This window comes from Nycticebus coucang, chromosome 12, assembly GCF_027406575.1.
Source record: "Nycticebus coucang isolate mNycCou1 chromosome 12, mNycCou1.pri, whole genome shotgun sequence".
NCBI classification, from domain to species: domain Eukaryota; kingdom Metazoa; phylum Chordata; class Mammalia; order Primates; family Lorisidae; genus Nycticebus; species Nycticebus coucang.
This window is the reverse complement of record NC_069791.1, coordinates 71,106,962-71,125,916: the sequence shown is the minus strand read 5'-3', so window position 1 is coordinate 71,125,916 and position 18,955 is coordinate 71,106,962. Positions and strand designations below refer to the sequence as shown.

Sequence of the window (18,955 nt, the reverse complement as noted above, 5' to 3'; positions counted from 1 at the left end):
GGGAAAATGTACCAAAAAGATACAAAATAGAAAATAATAAATTGGGGGAAATTATTTGTAATGCAAATTATAAGTAAAGGATTAACATCTATAATATACAATTACTATTTTAAAAACCCAAGTTGTTCAATTCTATCCTCATGGGCACTATATATTTAATGCCTTCTAGAATACTTTCAGGATTCACAACATAATTTTGTTTATTATTTAAGGGTCTTGTAATATGCTTATGACACAGGAATCATAGGTTAAATATTTTAACAAATTTTTTCCAACTTCTGTTTCCACATGAAATTTGTTCTACATGAAGTGTTTTATTTCTTCTCTCTCTCTCTCTCACACACACACACACACACACCTACCTTCCTTGTTTATGGAGGCATAGTGATTCTTAGGATATAATCAAATGCTTACTTCTTGCTAGCTAGTTCTGTTTTTAACTTACTTTTTTTCTAAACAGAGTCTCATTCTGTTGCCCAGGCTAGAGTGCCGTGGCCTCAGCCTATCTCACAGCAACCTCAAACTTTGGATTCAAGAGAGCCTCCTGCTTCAGCCTCCCAAGTAGCTAAGACTACAAGGTGTCCGCCACCATGCCTGGCTAATTTTGGGGAGGTCTCCCTCTTACTCAGGCTGGTCTAAAACTCTTGGCTTCAAGGGATCCTCCCTCCTCACCCTCTCTGAGTGCTAGGATTACAGGCATAAGCCACTGTGCCTGGTCTGCTTTTAACTTATTAATTGGTAGTTTCATTTATCACCACTGCCTTCATAAAGTTTCTATGAATTCATCGCATGTTTTGTGATTTAACTGGAGAAAGGAAAATGGGAGTGGTAGGGAAAGAGCAGGAGCTTGCCAGTTTCTGTTTTGCCATCTGCCAATATGTTATCTTCTGATTTTAAGGAGGACTAATAACCTCATCAGTTTTAAGTATGGGACTCATCCTCTTACATGGAGAGCTCACATTAAATTACAGTAATAAATGCCACTATTTATAGATTTATGGTGTTTAAAAAAACTCACAGGAAGCTTGTGCAAACATTTCCCGTATGCTAATTGTTCCAAGGCTTGCATAAAAGGAAGCCCAGGTCAGCTTAGGATTTTATCTGGAGGTTTATCAAAGTAATATCAATTCAGGCAAATTGGGTCTTACCTTTCTCTGATGTTAATTTATTCTGTCTTACCCCATCTTTTTCCTGGAGTCTGGTGCATCAGAAAGTTCTGTTAACAAAACAAATTGCCCTGTTAAAGCAACCCAATCCACTTACACTCCCGCAAGCTGGGAATTAATTACTGACTTAGTGGCGCTCCTTTACTCATAGTGGAAAGAAGGGAGGGAGGGGGGAAGGAGGGAGGGAGGGAGGAAAGAAGGTGAGAGGAAAGGAAGGTGGGAGGGAAGGGAGGGAAGATGACAAAATATAACTCAATAGAAAAACAGACAAGCCAGGCGCAGTGGCTCATGCCTGTAATCCTAGCACTCCTTGAGCTCAGGAGTTTGAGAGCAGAGCAAGTTTGAGAGTCCTTTAGCAAGAGTGAGACACTGTTTCTAAAAAAAAAAAAATAGCCAGGCATATGGTGGGTGCCTGTAGTCCCCGCTACTTGGGAGGCTGAGGCAAGAGAATCACTTGAGCCCAAGAATTTGAGGTTGCTGTGAGTTATGATACCACAGCACTCTACCAAGGGTGATGAAGTGAGACTCTGTCTCAAAAAGAAAAAGAAAAGAATATAAGTAAGAAATGTATAAATTTGAATAACCAATCAATATGTATACGAAAGTGCTTCAATCCCCAAAGTGGTAGAGAAATGTGAATACAAATTCAAATAACAGAAATTATAACCATCAGACTACCAGTGAAAATTTGGAGGAAAAGTTACTCCTACATATTGCAGGTGAAGAAATATGGATTTTTCAGCTTTTGCTGAAAGAAATCTAACAATTAAAAGTTGCATATACACTTCCACACAACTATCCCCCTTCTGGGACTCTACTTTGTAAAAATAAAAGCCATAATATATAAGGACTTATATACAAAGTTGTTTATTGTATTGTAGTGATTAAAAGGTCAGAAAATGTACTCATGCCTATAATCCTAGCACTCTGGGAGGCCAATGTGGGAGCAATTGCTTGAGCTCAGAAGTTTTGAGACCAGCATGAACAAAACAAAAATATATCTCCACTAAAAATAGAAAAATTATTCAGGTGTGGTGAGGGGCACATGTAGTCCCAGCTACTTGAGAAACTAAGGCAGGAGGATTACTTGAGGCCAGGAGTTTGAGGTTGCTGTGAGCCAAGGCCATGGCACTCCAGCCCAGGTAATAGAGTGAGATTCTGTCTCAAAACAAATAAACAAAAACCCTAACAACATCAAAAAATGAAGCTGCAGCAATAAGAAAATGATTGAACAAGTTGTGAATGATCACACAATGAATATTGTGCAAGTATCAACAATAATGTGGACCAGGCTTGGTATCCATAGCACAGTGGTTACAGTGCCAGCCACATACACCAAGGCTGACGAGTTCAAATCCAGCCTGGCTGGTTAAACAATAATGACAACTGCAATAAAAAAAATAGCTGGGTAGGGCTGCACCTGTGGCTCAAAGGAGTAGGGCGCTGGCCCCATATACCAGAGGTGGTAGGTTCAAACCTGAACCCGGCCAAAAACTGCAAAAAAAAAAAAAAATAGCTGAGCATTGTGGTGGGCACCTGTAGTCCCAGCTACTTGGGAGGCTGAGGCAATAGAATCGCTTACGTCCAAGAGTTTGAGGTTGCTGTGAGCTGTGAAGCCATTGCACTCTACTGAGGGCGACGTAGTGAGACTCTGTCTCAAAAAAATAAAAAAGAAAAAAAGGAAAGAAGGGAGGAAGGGAGGGAGGGAGGGGGGGAGAGAGAGAGAGAGAGAGAAAGAGAGAGAAGGAAGGAAGGGACCAGGCATGGTGGCTCACAACTGTAATCCCAGCACTTTTGGAGGCCAAGGAAGGAGGACTGCTTGAGGCCAACAGCTTGAGCAATGTAGCAAGAACTTGTCTTAGGAAAAATTAGCTGGGTGTGTCACTGTGTGCCCATAGTCCCAGGTACTCGGGAGACTGAGGTGGGAGGATTGAGCCCAGGAGTTCGAGGCGCAGTGAGCTTTGATCATGCCACTGTGCTCCAACATAGGCAACACAGTAAGAGCCTGTTTCTAAAAAAAAATAATAATTTTAAAAGTAAATTTTAGAAAGAGTTATGACAAGTACTTTGGAAATACTTTCAGTAAGACAAAAGATACAGAAAGACATATAAAATGTGAACTTACTCTGCACATATGAAATTTTCAAAAGCATGTAGCCATAAGTGTTTGAAAAATACTGTTGAAGAGAAGTGCACAAATTGTGAACATTGATTATTAGGGTTTGGGGAAAGAGGTCAAATTCGAAGAAGGAAAGGGAAGGTAAAATAAGGTTCAGGAGCTACACTGACTGGCTCCAGTAAGGAGATCGCATCTGGGATATGAACTGAGATGTTGGGCTCATTCGACATCACCAACTCAATAAACTGAATAATGCTGAACAATCCGCTGTTATGCTCCAAAACCCTGCCATCTTCTGCACTGACTGAATGGAAGAGTTAAATAGGAATAAAACAGAAATCACCACCCCTACATCTTTCTAATCTTTTGTGGTTGCATCCATCTCTGTGATTCAACTCAGCAATGCGGAATTGCTTTTGGTTTACTATTTTAACAGAGGAAAGATCTTCCACTTGTCTAATCCTAACATATTTCTTACTCTGTGGTTTAGGAGGTCAGTGTGAGGATTCTGCCAGGTAGTGAGGATATTAATCTCCATTTTACACCCACAGACTGGGAAATGACTACAAGAAGTCTTTGTTACTGAGATTCCAGAATGGGGCAATCTCCGGATAAATTCCATTTCTCATATGAGTCCAAGAAGCTCCATCTGATGGTAGGTCAGGGAATAGCTTGAGCTCATAACCAGCATCAGTTCTCTTGAAAAGATTGGAGTATTTGCCTTTTCCCAGTGTTTAATTTCCTGAATGTTTGTCTACAGGTCTCTTTGATGAAGGTTAAGAGGGAAATTTACCGTCTCTACTTGTAACTGCCAGAGTCTTCCCCAAGTGAACCCAGCCTCTATCATGCTAACAGACAGCTGAGTATGAAGGGTCACAGCTTGGAGTCTGTGGGAGCCTCTATTTCCAGAAAAGCTCAGTAGGTATCTGGTCACTTGTTATTTTAATTGTGACTGGCACGAGGCCAATGAGGCAGTATCTTGCTTCAGGAGCACTGGAGCAACTAATGGCTAACAAAACTGGTCCAGGGACTCCAGGAGGCCTTTCCAAAGATTGCTAAAGCCTCTACTGTGAAGGAATTTTCTGAGGGTACCCCCAGGAGTGCTTGTTGATTTTATTAATGTAGAAGTAAATGAGGAATATGAATGCAAAAGGTACTAAGAGATGTTGGACTTAAAAAGGTTTTAAGGAGTGTGTCGACTGAGTCTCCTGTATCATAGGAAAAGGGGGATGTTAGGGAGATCTTGTCTGTAAATGTTTGTAGTCACAAAGCTGTCAGGCTGCCCCATGGCTAGCCTAGGAAGGTGTACTACGTCCTGTCAGAGGTGGGGACAACCTGCTGCCAAAAGGCTATTGGAATAGATGCCAACCAGAAGAGAATCTGAAAGAGCAGCATATTTACCAGTTGCTGACTTAATAGAAGCAGCAATGTTAATAATATTAGATATTAAGTATTGAGGCTTTAATTGGTAGGATCACACTATTAAGGTTGTAGTAATTCATCATTAGGGGCCCTTTAGTTTGCCCAGAAAAAAGAAGAGGCTGTTACATGGAGAGGAGTGGGGCTAATCACCCCTTTATTAATTAGGTTTTACATAGTAAGTTTTAATCCTTGAGGCTCTGTTTGAGTTACACTGAACTATATTAACTACCTTAGCTGGGGGTTCACAAGGTCCCATTTTATCAGACCACTTTGTAAGTGCCAAAAACTTTTATTATTTACTCATATCTGAGTCTCTATGTCCAATGTCCAAGGATTATATTACCGCAATGGGTATATGACTATAGGAAATTTAGTAAAAGATGCACTTTGGCATGCCTATTTTTTTCTCTGTTTTATGTTTACTTTCTCAAGATTTGATGAGCAGAGTGTTTAAATTTAGCAGATCCCTAGACATAATTTTAATTTGAGCTTCGGTATTAGGTCCATGAATTTTTGTATAATTGATATTGTGCATTTTAACAAATGTTAAAGTTCATATTAATTTTAATAAATAAATAACTACATAGATAAATCATGTTAAAGTTAAGTTAGAGCCTATGTTGTAAGGCACAAAAGCCAGTTGGTGCCCTTTTTTTCTGTTATATTAATTCTTTTGTATATAAATTAATATATGGATTTCAAATTTCCAGTTGAATCAAATTATGGAAAATACAGTCTATTTATTTATTGTATATTTATATTAAAATATTATATATGGGCCAGGCACAGTGGCTCAAGCCTGTAATCACAACACTTTGGGAGGCCAAGGTGGGAGGATCACTGTGCCTAGATACCCAGGACACAGGCCTAGGCAACATGGCATGACCCTGTCTCTAAAAGAAATTTTTAAAGTCCACTGGGTGGCAAGCACCTATAGTCTCAGGTACTTGGGAGGCAGAGGCAGGAGGTTCACTTGAGCCTAAGAGTTTGAGGTTCTGTGAGCAATGATGATGCCACTGCACTCTGGTCCAGGCAACAGAGCAAGATACTATCTCCAAACAAACAAACCCCCCCCACACACAAAATTATATATATGTGTATATATATTACATATATAATTTTAGAAATGCCTTTTATTTGCCCTCTGTAACTAGGGTATTTTCATTAATTGATAAATAATCTAAGGCTAGCATTATGTTTGCTAGGCCTGGCATTTGCTCAGTACTGAAAATTCTTCTTTCGAAAACTCAATTCAATTAAAGTTAGGGGTAGAAGGAACTAGGGAGCCAGGAGAGAGGTGGAGGGAGGGAGATTGGTGAGTTCCCATTTAATGGGCACCCTCTTGGGTGTGGGGACACAACTACAAGAGGGACTCTACCTAACAAATGCAAACATTGTAACCTAGTTATTTGTACCCTCACATTAACGGGAAACTTTTTAAAAAGTTCCTCTTTCTTTGTCTTGGGCTTGTGGCTGTTTCGTTGTTTTTGTTTTTTTCTTTTAGGTGTTTAGCCACTTGGAGCCAAGGTGCTTCATTTCTGTCTCTAGTTGATGAGTGAAAAGAGAGGAAAAGGGCTCAGCAGCAGCAGTGGCCTCTCTCTGGGACACCCCACACCTACAGATAATCACACTTTTCCCCCTTTTTTTTTTTTTAAAGTAAAATCTTTAGAATTGCTCATAATTCTAGATGGCTAATTTTTTTTTTTTGCAGTCTTTGGCCAGGGTTGGGCTTAAACCCGCCACCTCTGGCATATGGGGCTTGCGCCCTACTTCTTTGAACCACAGGCACCACCCAGCTAAAATATTTTTTCCCTCTCTTTCTCTGAATGTTTATTGGACAAGCTGGTAGAGAGTGAGCAGTGGTCTCCCTGTACACTTCTCATTTCTTGGTCATGCTGATTATCCTGAGTTGGTTGGATTGAGTGGACAGTGATCAGGAACACCCGGAAAGGAGGTCACCTCCTCCTAAAACTCCCTCACGGCTTGGAAGGTGAAGGTTAGCCTGTCATTACTAGATCTGAAGGGACTGACAACTCCAGGTGATACGTGCTAGAACAAAAAGAACAAGCATTGACTGAGGCCTCTTGTCTTCCCCTGAGACTTCATGATTTGCACTAGCTGTCCTCAGTATGACAGTGATTGCTACCCAAGGCAGAGGGATGGAAATCTGAGCACAGGCCCCACAGAGGACTAAGTCATCAGCGCCTAGCATCTCAAGGAGGCCAGGAAACAATGGTCTCCTCACTCATGGTGTGGGTTCGGAAAGTCCTGTGGACTCCACAAGAGTAAAAGGCAAGCTTCGTGAATAGCCTTCAACAGAAGCAGGCCAAATTGCTCCAAGCTGCGCCATCCACAATCATCTGGTTCTAGGTGTCTGGCATTAGCAGTTTGTAACCTTGCAACCTCCTACTTCCACCCTCCCTCCCGTTACACCCCACCAAATACACTAGTGTGAAACACAGGACTGATCTAACACAGTCAGTCACTGTCCCTCTCAAACAGAAACATCTTCCATAGGAGCCTGCTGGTCAACCTCTCAACTACATGGGCTTATAAGAGATTGGAAAAAGACAAATATATTTTTCCTACCCTCAAGTGCAATACAGCATATTTCTTTTTCTTTTTCTTGTTCTTGAGACAGAGTCTTACCATCACCCAGGAAAGACCAAAGGATTTAGGTTCTCTGTGTCCTATCACTCAGGAAATTACAAAGGTCTTGGGAGCTCTGTGTCAGGAACTGGGGGTCAAAGATCAAACATTAGATCACAAAATTCTCTGGCTGCCCCTCTACAAGGGTTTTAGGAGTTCAATGTCAGGAATATATGTAATATTTCTTTTATATACATATATACACATGTAATATTTCTTCTTTTTTTTATTTTATTTTTATTGTTGGGGATTCACTGAGGGTACAATAAGCCAGGTTATTTCTTCTTTTTTTTTTTTTTTTCTGAGACATATGTGGAGTGTCTGGTTCATTTAAACTAGCTATCAGAGGTCCCACCATGGAGCAGAAACTGAGTAGCTGGGAGCTGTGGGGCCAAGCAGGACTGGAATGTCCAGGTATCAGAGGGCAAAGAGAGGTCAGCAGAGCAGCCAGAGGAGCATTAGGACCAGGATGAGCAGGGGAGCCTAGGCCCCACGGAGCCCAGCATAGAACCTTAGCTACCTCCTCATTGTAGTTGCCTGGTTCATGTCAAGCCACATCTGGACACAACGGCCACTCCTTCAGCTATAGTTGCTAACTTTGTAGGAGTGACTCCAGAATTCATTACACAGAGCAGCAGGCATGGGGAAGTAGAAACAGAAGAGGTGGCAGGTAGCTTTCACTGGGCACTGGTTAAACCTTGAGGTCAAGTTCCAGCCCTTGTGCCAGCTGCTCTTGCAGTTGTACTAGGAACAACAATCCTCCCACCAGCACTCACAGCCCTCTTTGCACAGGGGCACGTTCAGGACATGCTCTTTTCAACAGCTCTGGTTCACCCCCTGGATCCAGAGCCCCATGTTAGGGGAGCACTCACAGAGGCAGGTATCCTGGATGAAATGCTCTTTACAGGCAGGCTCCATCACTCCACAGTGGTCCCAGCTGAAGTTATTTTTTTTTTTCAAACTTTGAAAACATAGTTTATTATAGTGTCTTCACAGTAATAAGCATCCAAAGAAACAATGAGCTTTTTCTTTCTTGTTCCATGGTAAATCCTTAACCTACCTGACATTCCATGTAACAAGCCATTAAATGGGAGTTGGGCGCTTTCTTCAGGTCCTTCTACCTATCATACTCAGCTGATGCAGAACAGCCTATAACTGGCAGAGCTATGAAGACATAATTTTCCTGATCTACTTTAGAAATATTGCCTTATGCTGGGACTGCTCCAGCATCCCATGGGGTTCCCAGACCAGCTGAAGTTATACAGGTAGGAATGGTGCTGGCAGAGGAGCAGGCATTTTTCTTCCAGGGACTGCGCTGATCATTTAAGTTGTCCTGGCAACCTGGCTTTTCCTTGTGGTGCTTGGTGACCATACAGACATTGAGAAGCTCAGTCCTGGCTGGAGTAGTCCTATGCTGGGCCCCACCTACCACAGCCTCCCACACTAGAAGGAGCAGCAGCTGTATTGTCATCTGTTGAGCCATGGCTGTTTCTGAAGGTAGAGTTGTGGTTAGTGGCTATAATATTTCTTCTTATTTTACAGTGCTGTCCACCAGGAGCCTCATGGCAAAGGGCCAGGTGAGGGGGACAAGTCCCCAGTTCTCAGCAGGATTGAGTCCCAGAGCTACACTTGGTAACTTCTCTACCCAAAAGGAAAAACTGGGGGAGGTGGCACCCTCCATTCTAAAGACCTACTCAGATTAAAAAAGCCAAGGGGTAAGACTAGGGCCCTTCAATAAAACACCAAGGGGATGTGCCCTTAGGAGGAAAAAAAACTGCTTTAGACTAACAAGTACAAGAAAAGGCTCCGGGCCCGTAGCTCAGTGGGTAGGGTGCCAGCCACATACACCTAGGCTGACGGGTTCAAACTCAGCCTGGGCCTGCTAAAACAACAATAACAACAACAACAACAACAACAAAAATAGCTGGGCATTGTGGCAGGCACCTGTAGTCCCAGCTACTTGGGAGGCTGAGGCAAGAGAATCTCTTAAAACCAAGAGTTTGAGGTTGCTGTGAGCTGTGATGCCACGGCACTCTACCAAGGGCAAGAAAGTGAGACAGACTCTGTTTCAAAAAGAAAAAAGAAAAAAGTGTGGTGCCTACGGCTCAAAGGAGTAGGGTGCCAGCCCCATATACCGGAGGTGGTGGGTTCAAACCCAGCCCCGGTCAAAAACTGCAAAAAAAAAAAAAAAAAAAAAGTACAAGAAAAGCTTCCCACTTGTTGGGAGCCAGCTAACAAGACAAAACCTCCATCCGGCCACTCACAGATGGAGCAGCTAAGTTTCCAGGGCAGATTAAAACACAGCTGCTGCCACTGAGGTCAGGGCAGTTATGGGACACTAGATTGCAGAAGGGGACTTCTGAGTTTCCAGCGCTGGTTGAGACTCCTGTCCCTTTTGCCTTCTCTCTGGTGAGAATAGAACAGACTTTCACACTTCATCTTGCTAGTTCCAAAAGCCCAGGCAGACCTGAGAACTCACACCACTTACCAACAGGTGACAGAAATCCCAGTCAGAGCCACCAGACATAAAGTTGTTCCCAGCCTCAATGACAGGATGGTTTCCATGATGGGGATAGAAGCCTGGACATCTACTCCTGGGTTTGTACTCTGGTGTCTGTATTAATAGCCCTTGTAAAACAAATCCACACCCTCCAGGAAAAGAGATAGATACACTTGTGTTTTGTCTTTTCATTTAAAAAATGCATTCTTGTTGCTAGGAAAAATATTTGAGGAGGAAAAGTCTATAAAAAAGAAACTTTAAATCACCTACAAACCCAACATTCAGTATGAGTCACTGCTACTATTTTGGTTTGTCTGTATACTTTTATCTTTGTGAATAGATTTTTTTTTCAAAAATTACAACAATGTGTATTCTCATTGCTGTTTTCACTCAACTGTACGTGATCAGCATTTGTTAAAGCTTTTTAAATTTATAACTCCTTTTATTGTGAAAAAATATACATAACATAAAATGGACCATTTTAACCATCCTTAAAGTGTATAATTCAGTAGCATTAAGCACATTCACAATGTTATGCCACCATCACCACTATCCACTTCCAGAACATTTTCACCAACCCAAACAGAAAAACGATATCCATTAAATACTAATTCCCATCCCACCCACCTACCAAGGCTCTAGTAACCTCTAATCTACCTTCTATCTCTGTGAATTCCACTTATATAAGGAGAATCGGACAATCAGTGTTCTTCTGTGTCTGGCTTATTTCACCCAGCATGTTTTCAAGGTCCGTCCATGTGGCGGCCCCATAAGCACAGATAAGAAAGAGTAAAGAAGGTAACTGTGAGGTGAGAGACAACTAGCAAACTACCAGAAAATTTGAAGCACTAGAACCCCCAGACTATTTTGGAGCTTTTCAGAGCCACCTATGGACATCTCACTCCCTACCTTTTTCTTTAAAATTTTTTTAGTCAGCTGGGACTGGTTCATGCCTGTAATCCTAGCACTCTGGGAAGCTGAAACAGGTGGATCGCCTGAGCTCAGGAGTTCTGACACCAGCCTGAGCAAGCGGGAGACCTCATCTCTACTTTAAAAAAAAAAAAAAAAAGGCAAAACTAACCAGGCATTGTGGTGGGTGCCTATAGTCTCAGCTACTTGAGAGGATGAGGCAAGAGGATCTCTTGAGCCTAGGAGTTTGAGGTTGCTGTGAGCATTCTACCAGGGTGACAGAGTGAGACTCTGCCTCAAAAATAATAAAATAGAATAGAATAAAATGGCTTTTGTCAGTTTGTTATTTGCCCCTCTTGTTAGCATCAGATAGCTGTGAGGTTAAACAATTTGCTACTGATTATTTTTGACAAATGTTCCCAGAGAAAAGGGCTGCTTGCAGCTTGAGTTTTGAGACAAGTCTTGAAAGTAAGGTTGCCCAAGGAACTTCCAGGCAGATCAAATAATGGAAATTCTCTGAGAATGAGAATTTTGGGAATTCCAACCCCATTCTGCCTCTTCAATTTTCTTCCAGGCTGCTGATTTTTACTGCAATTGCAGGGTTATTGTTTTTCTTTCTTTCTTTTTTTTATTTTTATTGTTGGGGATTCAGTGAGGGTACAATAAGCCAGGTTACACTGAGGGTTATTGTTTTTCAAGCCTACTTCAGACCTAGCAGGGAGATGGGAATAGGATAAGTTAAAATACCACAAAGCTTGCCATTCTTATTGAAATTCTTGTTGCTTTTGTCAAATAAACACTTCCTAGATCATTACAAGCCTTTGGTTAATGTCTGAAGGTTTGAAAAAATGGACTAACAATTTGTGCAAATGTTCTCTGTGTTTATGGAAGAGGAGATTTTCAGAGGTTATTACACCACTGTTCCCAGTGATTTTTTTTCCCCACTTATCTTGATACAAGAATGACTGTTCATCTGTGTGTAAAAATCTTGAATTATACTTACTTTCCTTGAGGACTCTTTAAGTGCTGTTACTTTGATTTCTAATGATGAAAGTCCCTGTGAAGTTGTTGTAGAGATTGGACTGGCTAAGGACAATTGTTGAAGGTTATGTGTTTTAAGTGTTGTGGTTCACTGAAACTTATTAAGTAAGATTTCCCCTGCAATGAGTAGAATTCTGTCCCTTGTCACACACTTAAAGACCTCGCTCTCACAGCTTATATAATTGAACAATTTGGGTCCACTTTTAACTTAGACTAGTGTAACCCCTTCATGCAATAAACTAAAAAGCACACACACACACACAAAAGAATTTTATAGCCAGTAAAACTATCCTTCAAAAAAGGAAGAAAATATTGAGATGTTTCCAAGTAAACAAAAACTGAGAATTTGTCACTAGTAGATAAGCCTTACAAAACAATTATAAAGGGAATCCTTCAGGCTGAAATGAAAGGATTCCAGAGAATAACTCAAATATGTGCTTGCTTTGGCAGCACATATACTAAAATTGGAATGATACAGAGAAGATTAGCATGGCCCCTGTGCAAGGATGACATGCAAATTCGTGAAGCATTCCATATTTTTAAGAATCTCAGAGATAGAGGACAAAGCTCTTGAGATAACTCAGATAGTTAAAGAGGCAGAAAAGAAGAGAGAGAAAGCAGAATGTTCACTGACAGAATTATGGGACTTTATGAAGCGTTCAAACATACGAGTTATAGGAATCCCAGAAGGGGAAGAAGAATGCCCCAGGGGAATGGAAGCCATACTAGAGAATATTATAAATGAAAATTTCCCTAATATCACCAAATATTCTGACACACTCCTTTCAGAGGGATGTCGGACCCCAGGTTGCCTCAACTCTAACCGAGCTTCTCCAAGACACATTGTGACGAACCTGCCCAAAGTCAAGATAAAAGAAAAGATTCTTCAATCTGCCAGGAGTAAGCACCAGTTGACCTACGCGGGCAAATCCATCAGGGTGACAGCAGTCTTCTCTAATGAAACTTTTCAAGCAAGAAGACAATAGTCATCTACCTTTAATCTACTTAAACAGAAAAATTTCCAGCCCAGAATTCTATATCCTGCTAAGCTAAGCTTTAAAGTTGACAGACAAATCAAATCATTTACTGATATACAAACATTGAGGAAATTCGCCACAACAAGACCAGCTCTACAGGAAATACTTCAACCTATTCTACACACTGACCATCATAATGGATCAACAGCAAAGTAAGAACTCAGAAATTAAAGTACAGAACCTAACTTCCACAATGATGCAAAAGATAAAACTAAGCAATGGACTCTCACAAAATAAAATGAATAGAACACTACCACACTTATCAATTATTTCAATAAATGTTAATGGCTTGAATTCCCCACTGAAGAGGCATAGATTGGCTGACTGGATTAAAAAACACTCCTAGCTTCAAAAGACAAAACTCCAAGTTAAGGGTTGGAAGACAATTTTTCAGGCAAACAGAATTCAGAAGAAAAGAGGAGTTGCAACCTTATTTTCAGATACATGTGTATTTAAAGCAATTAAAGTCAAAAAAGACAAAGATGGTCACTTCATATTGGTCAAGGGAAAAATACAACAAGAAGACGTTTCAATTCTAAATATTTATGCATTCAACTTAAATGCTCCCAGATTCTTGAAACAGACCTTACTCAGTCTGAGCTATATGATATCCTATAACACCATAATAACAGGGGACTTTAACACTCTTCTTACACAGCTGGGCAGATCTTCTAAACAGAAATTAAACAAAGGGAGGGAGACAAGATGGCGGACTGAAGCCAGCTTTCAACAAAGGCTCCCGTCCAGAAGGAGAGTTAAGGGACAGGAATTTAGTAAGTATCCTGGTGGACTTGAGCCTCACCAAGAGAGAAGGCTGAAGAACGCACATCAACACCGCTGAGGCAAGTTGTGATCACAAGGACGCAAACAAAAGGTACAAAATCCACCACCAAGCGGACGGGAGTCCTCCTCCCCCATGAGACCGGCTCTGGAGCCCCACAATTTAACAAGCGGGCAGAAATTAAAGGCCCTCCCACTACACTCCACGGGAAAGACCTTCTAAAAACTGGACCTACCTCCCCTACTGGGGTGCCGTGGCGTTCTCCTGCCGGACATAGGGCTGAATAAAACTTTGGGAATCCTTTGCCGGCAACCCTGAATCCCCGGCGCTCCCCTCCCGCCCACTGAGGTCTGGAGGCCTGTCCCCCAGGACTTCGGATCCTTGGGTGATTTCTCAAGGGGAGTGGACAGTCCCCGAGTTGCGACTGGTAGCATTGACTCTGAGGCCCGCGAGTAAGGAGAGGGCACCGGGCTGAGGGGGAGTCACGCCTCGCGGCACTTCCCTGCGGTGCAGTGCACCAACTCTCCCCGGGCATACGGGGCCCAAGACTGAATAAGACTCTGGCCTCCCCGCTGAGAGCTGAGAACCCCTACTCTCACTCGGAGTCTGAGGGCCTATCCCCCAGGAGTTCGGCTCCTTGGGTGATTTCTCGAGGGGAGTGCACAGTGCCTGAGCTGCGTCAGGTCAGCGCTGACTCTGGGATACGTGAGCGAGGAGAGGGCACTCCGCTGAGGGGAAATCAAGCCTTGGCGGCACTTCCCTGCGGTGCAGTGCAGGAGCCCTCCCCGGGCACAAGACTGAATAAGGCTCTGGCCTCCCCGCTGAGAGCTGAGAGCCCCTACTCTCACTCGGGGTCTGAGGGCCTATCCCTCCGGAGTTCGGCTCCTTGGGTGATTTCTCGAGGGGAGTGCACAGTGCCTGAGCTGCGTCAGGTCAGCGCTGACTCTGGGATACGTGAGCGAGGAGAGGGCACTCCGCTGAGGGGAAATCAAGCCTTGGTGGCACTTCCCTGAGGTGCAGTGCAGGAGCCCTCCCCGGACCGTAGTATTGCGTGAAACTGAATGAAACTCTAGCTTCCCCCCGCCCCACTCCCAATCCGGGTCTGGGGGCCCATCCCCCAAGAGTTCTGATTCTTGGGGGATCTCTTAAGGGGTGTGGACCCAGCACAAACTGCAGCCGCTCAGTGCTGACTCTGGTGCGCGGGACAGAGGAGAAAAGGGTCGCCTGAGTGCCCACACCAGAGCAGCAGTTCCCTGGAGGTAGATCAACAGCCGTTTTTCCTTTAACGGCAGAACGCTCACTTCTGGATATTCTGAGGCCACACCCCCTGTCTCCCTGGGCAACCAGAGGAGGCCACCGGTGTCACGGCTCACAAACCCAGAAGCCTCCAGGGCGGGGCCGACCCAGAGAGGTGTTCAGACGCAATTCTCCAGCAGCAAAGACGTTTGAACTCAAAACAGCCCGTCTCCTGTAGGCGATGACAGGAACAGAGACAGAACCTCACAAAGTTGTCTGTTCTGTTCTGTTCTGTTAGCAGCATCCATCAGGGACGGGCTAAGCCTGAGTGAACACCTCCTTCCCAACACCTGCATCAAACACTCAAAGATGTCAGGCCCCATCTCCTCCTGCTAGATAGCGGCAGTCTGCGGGGGCCTGGCAGACTTCCTCGCGATTCAGGCAGGTGCAAACCCCTGGAGTGTCTGTTCACTGCAGGCAACTGGGTTAGCCATCTGCAGAGATACCAGTGACTGGGTCCGACGGAGGGGCAAAGTGGGGAAGGAGACGTCAACCTTCCCAGACTGCTCTGTTTGCGGGGTGGCTCCTCCTGACTCCACGCTGCACTGGGGTGAGCTGTCTCAGAGGAGTCACCAGGCCCCTGTGATCCAGTTCCCAGAGACCTCTTGAACCCTTCCACCTGAGACAAGTGCCGATTGAGACAGTTGATTCGGACCTTTTGAACTGGGCTAATAGACTGAGGACTTTTCAGGTGGTGCCCTGGGTGTGCGATTGTAGGAAGGTTTGATTCTCCTTTTCCAACTGGGGCCAGAGGTGGGCAGGCGGGGTGACTTAATTGCTGATTTTTTCACACAGCTGAGACTTCAAGCCAGAGTAGAAGTTGCAATAGGATCGAACAGAAACCAGCTGAAAACAAGACAGAACCACTTTGCTCCACCACACCAGACAGGGCCCCAGTTTCTCAGGCCACAACACTGTACGGGCCCTCGATAAAACCCCAGGGGAAAAACCAAAGGGAGTAAACCATGGGGCGGAATCAGCGGAAAAACTCTGGTAACATGAATAACCAGAATAGATCAACCCCCCCAAGAAAAGATACGGCAGATGTGATTGAAGATCCCATTCATAAACAACTGGCTGAGATGTCAGAAGTCGAATTCAGAATTTGGTTTGCAGACAAGATTAATAAAATGGAATTAGGAATTCGAGGAGAAATTCAAAAGTTGTCTCAAGAATTTAACGAATTTAAAGACAAAACCACCAAAGACTTAGACACACTGAAACAAGAACTTACAGCCCTCAAAGATATGAAAAATACAGTAGAATCCCTCAGTAACAGAATGGAGCAAGCAGAAGAAAGGATTTCTGACATTGAAGATAAAGTCTTCGAACGCTCCCAATCTCTCAAAGAGGAAGAGAAATGGAGAGCAAAAACGGATCACTCACTCAGAGAGCTCTCAGATAATTCGAAAAAACATAACATAAGGGTTATAGGAATTTCGGAGGCTGATGATGTGGCAGCCAAGGGCACAGAAGCCCTTCTACATGAAATTATGAAAGAAAATTTTCCAGACATGCCTAGAGAATCTGAAATTCAGATAGCAGACAGCTTCAGAACCCCAGCACGATTCAACCCCAAAAAGCCATCTCCCAGACATATCATAATTAGCTTCACTAAAGTTAACATGAAAGAGAAGATTCTCAAAGCAGCCCGGCGAAAGAAAACTATAACGTACAAAGGTAAGAATATTAGAATAACTGCAGATCTCTCTGCTGAAACTTTTCAAGCAAGAAGAGGCTGGTCATCAACTTTTAATCTCCTAAAGCAAAAAAACTTTCAACCCAGGATCTTGTATCCAGCTAAACTAAGTTTCATCTATGATGGAGAAATTAAATACTTCAATGACATTCATATGTTGAAAAAATTTGCCATAAGTAAACCAGCTCTTCAGGATGTTCTCAGACCTATCCTCCACAATGACCAACCCAATCCTATACCACAAAAGTAAACTCACTCAGAAACTTCGGATCAAACTCCAACTTCCACACTGGCGAAAGGATTAAAAATGTCCACTGGACCTTTGAAAAACTCGATACCCAAAATTCCACCAGACTTATCCTTACTCTCCATCAATGTGAATGGCTTAAACTGTCCTCTAAAGAGGCATAGGTTAGCTGACTGGATACAAAAACTTAAGCCAGATATTTGTTGCATACAAGAGTCACATCTCAACTTAAAAGACAAATACAGACTCAGGGTGAAAGGATGGTCATCCATATTTCAGGCAAATGGTAATCAGAAAAAAGCAGGTGTTGCAATTTTATTTGCAGATACAGTAGGCTTTAAACCATCAAAAGTAAGGAAGGACAAGAATGGTCACTTCATATTTGTTAAGGGTAATACTCAATATGACGAGATCTCAATTATTAATATCTATGCACCCAACCAGAATGCACCTCAATTTATAAGAGAAACTCTAACAGACATGAGTAACTTGATTTCCTCCAGCTCCATAATCGTTGGAGATTTCAACACTCCCTTGGCAGTGTTGGATCGATCCTCCAGAAAGAAGCTGAGCAAAGAAATCTTAGATTTAAACCTAACCATCCAGTATTTAGATTTAGCAGACATCTACAGAACATTTCATCCCAACAAAACTGAATACACATACTTCTCATCAGCCCACGGAACTTACTCCAAAATTGATCACATTTTAGGTCACAAGTCTAACCTCAGTAAATTTAAAGGAATAGAAATTATTCCATGCATCTTCTCGGACCATCATGGAATAAAACTTGAATTGAGTAACAACAGGAATCTGCATACCCATACAAAAACATGGAAGTTAAATAACCTTATGCTGAATGATAGCTGGGTCAGAGATGAGATTAAGAAAGAAATCACCAATTTTTTGGAACAAAATGACAATGAAGACACAAGCTATCAGAACCTCTGGGACACTGCAAAGGCAGTTCTAAGAGGGAAATTTATAGCACTGCAAGCCTTCCTCAAGAGAACGGAAAGAGAGGAAGTTAACAACTTAATGGGACATCTCACGCAACTGGAAAAGGAAGAACATTCCAACCCCAAACCCAGTAGAAGAAAAGAAATAACCAAAATTAGAGCAGAATTAAATGAAATTGAAAACAAAAGAATAATACAACAGATCAATAAATCAAAAAGCTGGTTTTTTGAAAAGGTCAATAAAATAGATAAACCTCTGGCCAACCTAATCAGGAAAAAAAGAGTAAAATCTCTAATATCATCAATCAGAAACAACAAAGACAAAATAACCACAGACTCATCAGAAATCCAAAAAATCCTTAATGAAGATTACAAGAAACTTTATTCTCAGAAATATGAAAATCTGAAGGAAATAGACCGATACTTGGAAGCACGCCACCTTCCAAGACTTAACCAGAATCAAGTGGAAATGTTGAACAGACCCATAACAAGTTCAGAAATAGCATCAACTATACAAAACCTCCCTAAAAAGAAAAGCCCGGGACCAGATGGTTTCACGTCAGAATTCTACCAAACCTTTAAAGAGGAATTAGTACCTATATTACTCAACCTGTTCCAAAATGTAGAAAAAGAAGGAAGACTACCCAACACGTTCTATGAAGCAAATATCACCCTGATCCCCAAACCAGGAAAAGACCCAACAAGAAAAGAAAATTATAGACCAATATCACTAATGAATATAGATGCAAAAATATTCAACAAGATCCTAACAAACAGAATCCAGCAACACATCAAACAAATTATACATCATGACCAAGTTGGTTTTATCCCAGGGTCTCAAGGCTGGTTCAATATACGTAAATCTATAAATGTAATTCAGCACATAAACAAATTAAAAAACAAAGACCATATGATTCTCTCAATTGATGCAGAAAAAGCTTTTGATAATATCCAGCATCCCTTCATGATCAGAACACTCAAGAAAATTGGTCTAGAAGGGACTTTTCTTAAACTGATAGAGGCTATCTACAGCAAACCCACAGCCAATATCATATTGAATGGAGTTAAATTGGAATCATTTCCACTCAGATCAGGAACCAGACAAGGCTGCCCATTGTCTCCATTGCTTT

At 42.5% G+C, this 18,955-nt stretch overlaps 1 non-coding gene and 1 pseudogene across 1 annotated transcript; one reads left to right on the top strand and one right to left on the bottom strand.

Annotated features, from left to right (window-relative positions):
* Positions 1-7,872: 7,872 nt before the first annotated feature.
* Positions 7,873-8,839, bottom strand: LOC128561992 (folate receptor alpha-like; annotated as a pseudogene).
* Positions 8,840-12,240: 3,401 nt separating this feature from the next.
* LOC128562840 (U6 spliceosomal RNA) lies at positions 12,241-12,347 on the top strand. The gene has a single exon (XR_008373540.1). It is a non-coding gene; the product is annotated as a U6 spliceosomal RNA (small nuclear RNA).
* The last annotated feature ends 6,608 nt before the right edge of the window (positions 12,348-18,955 follow it).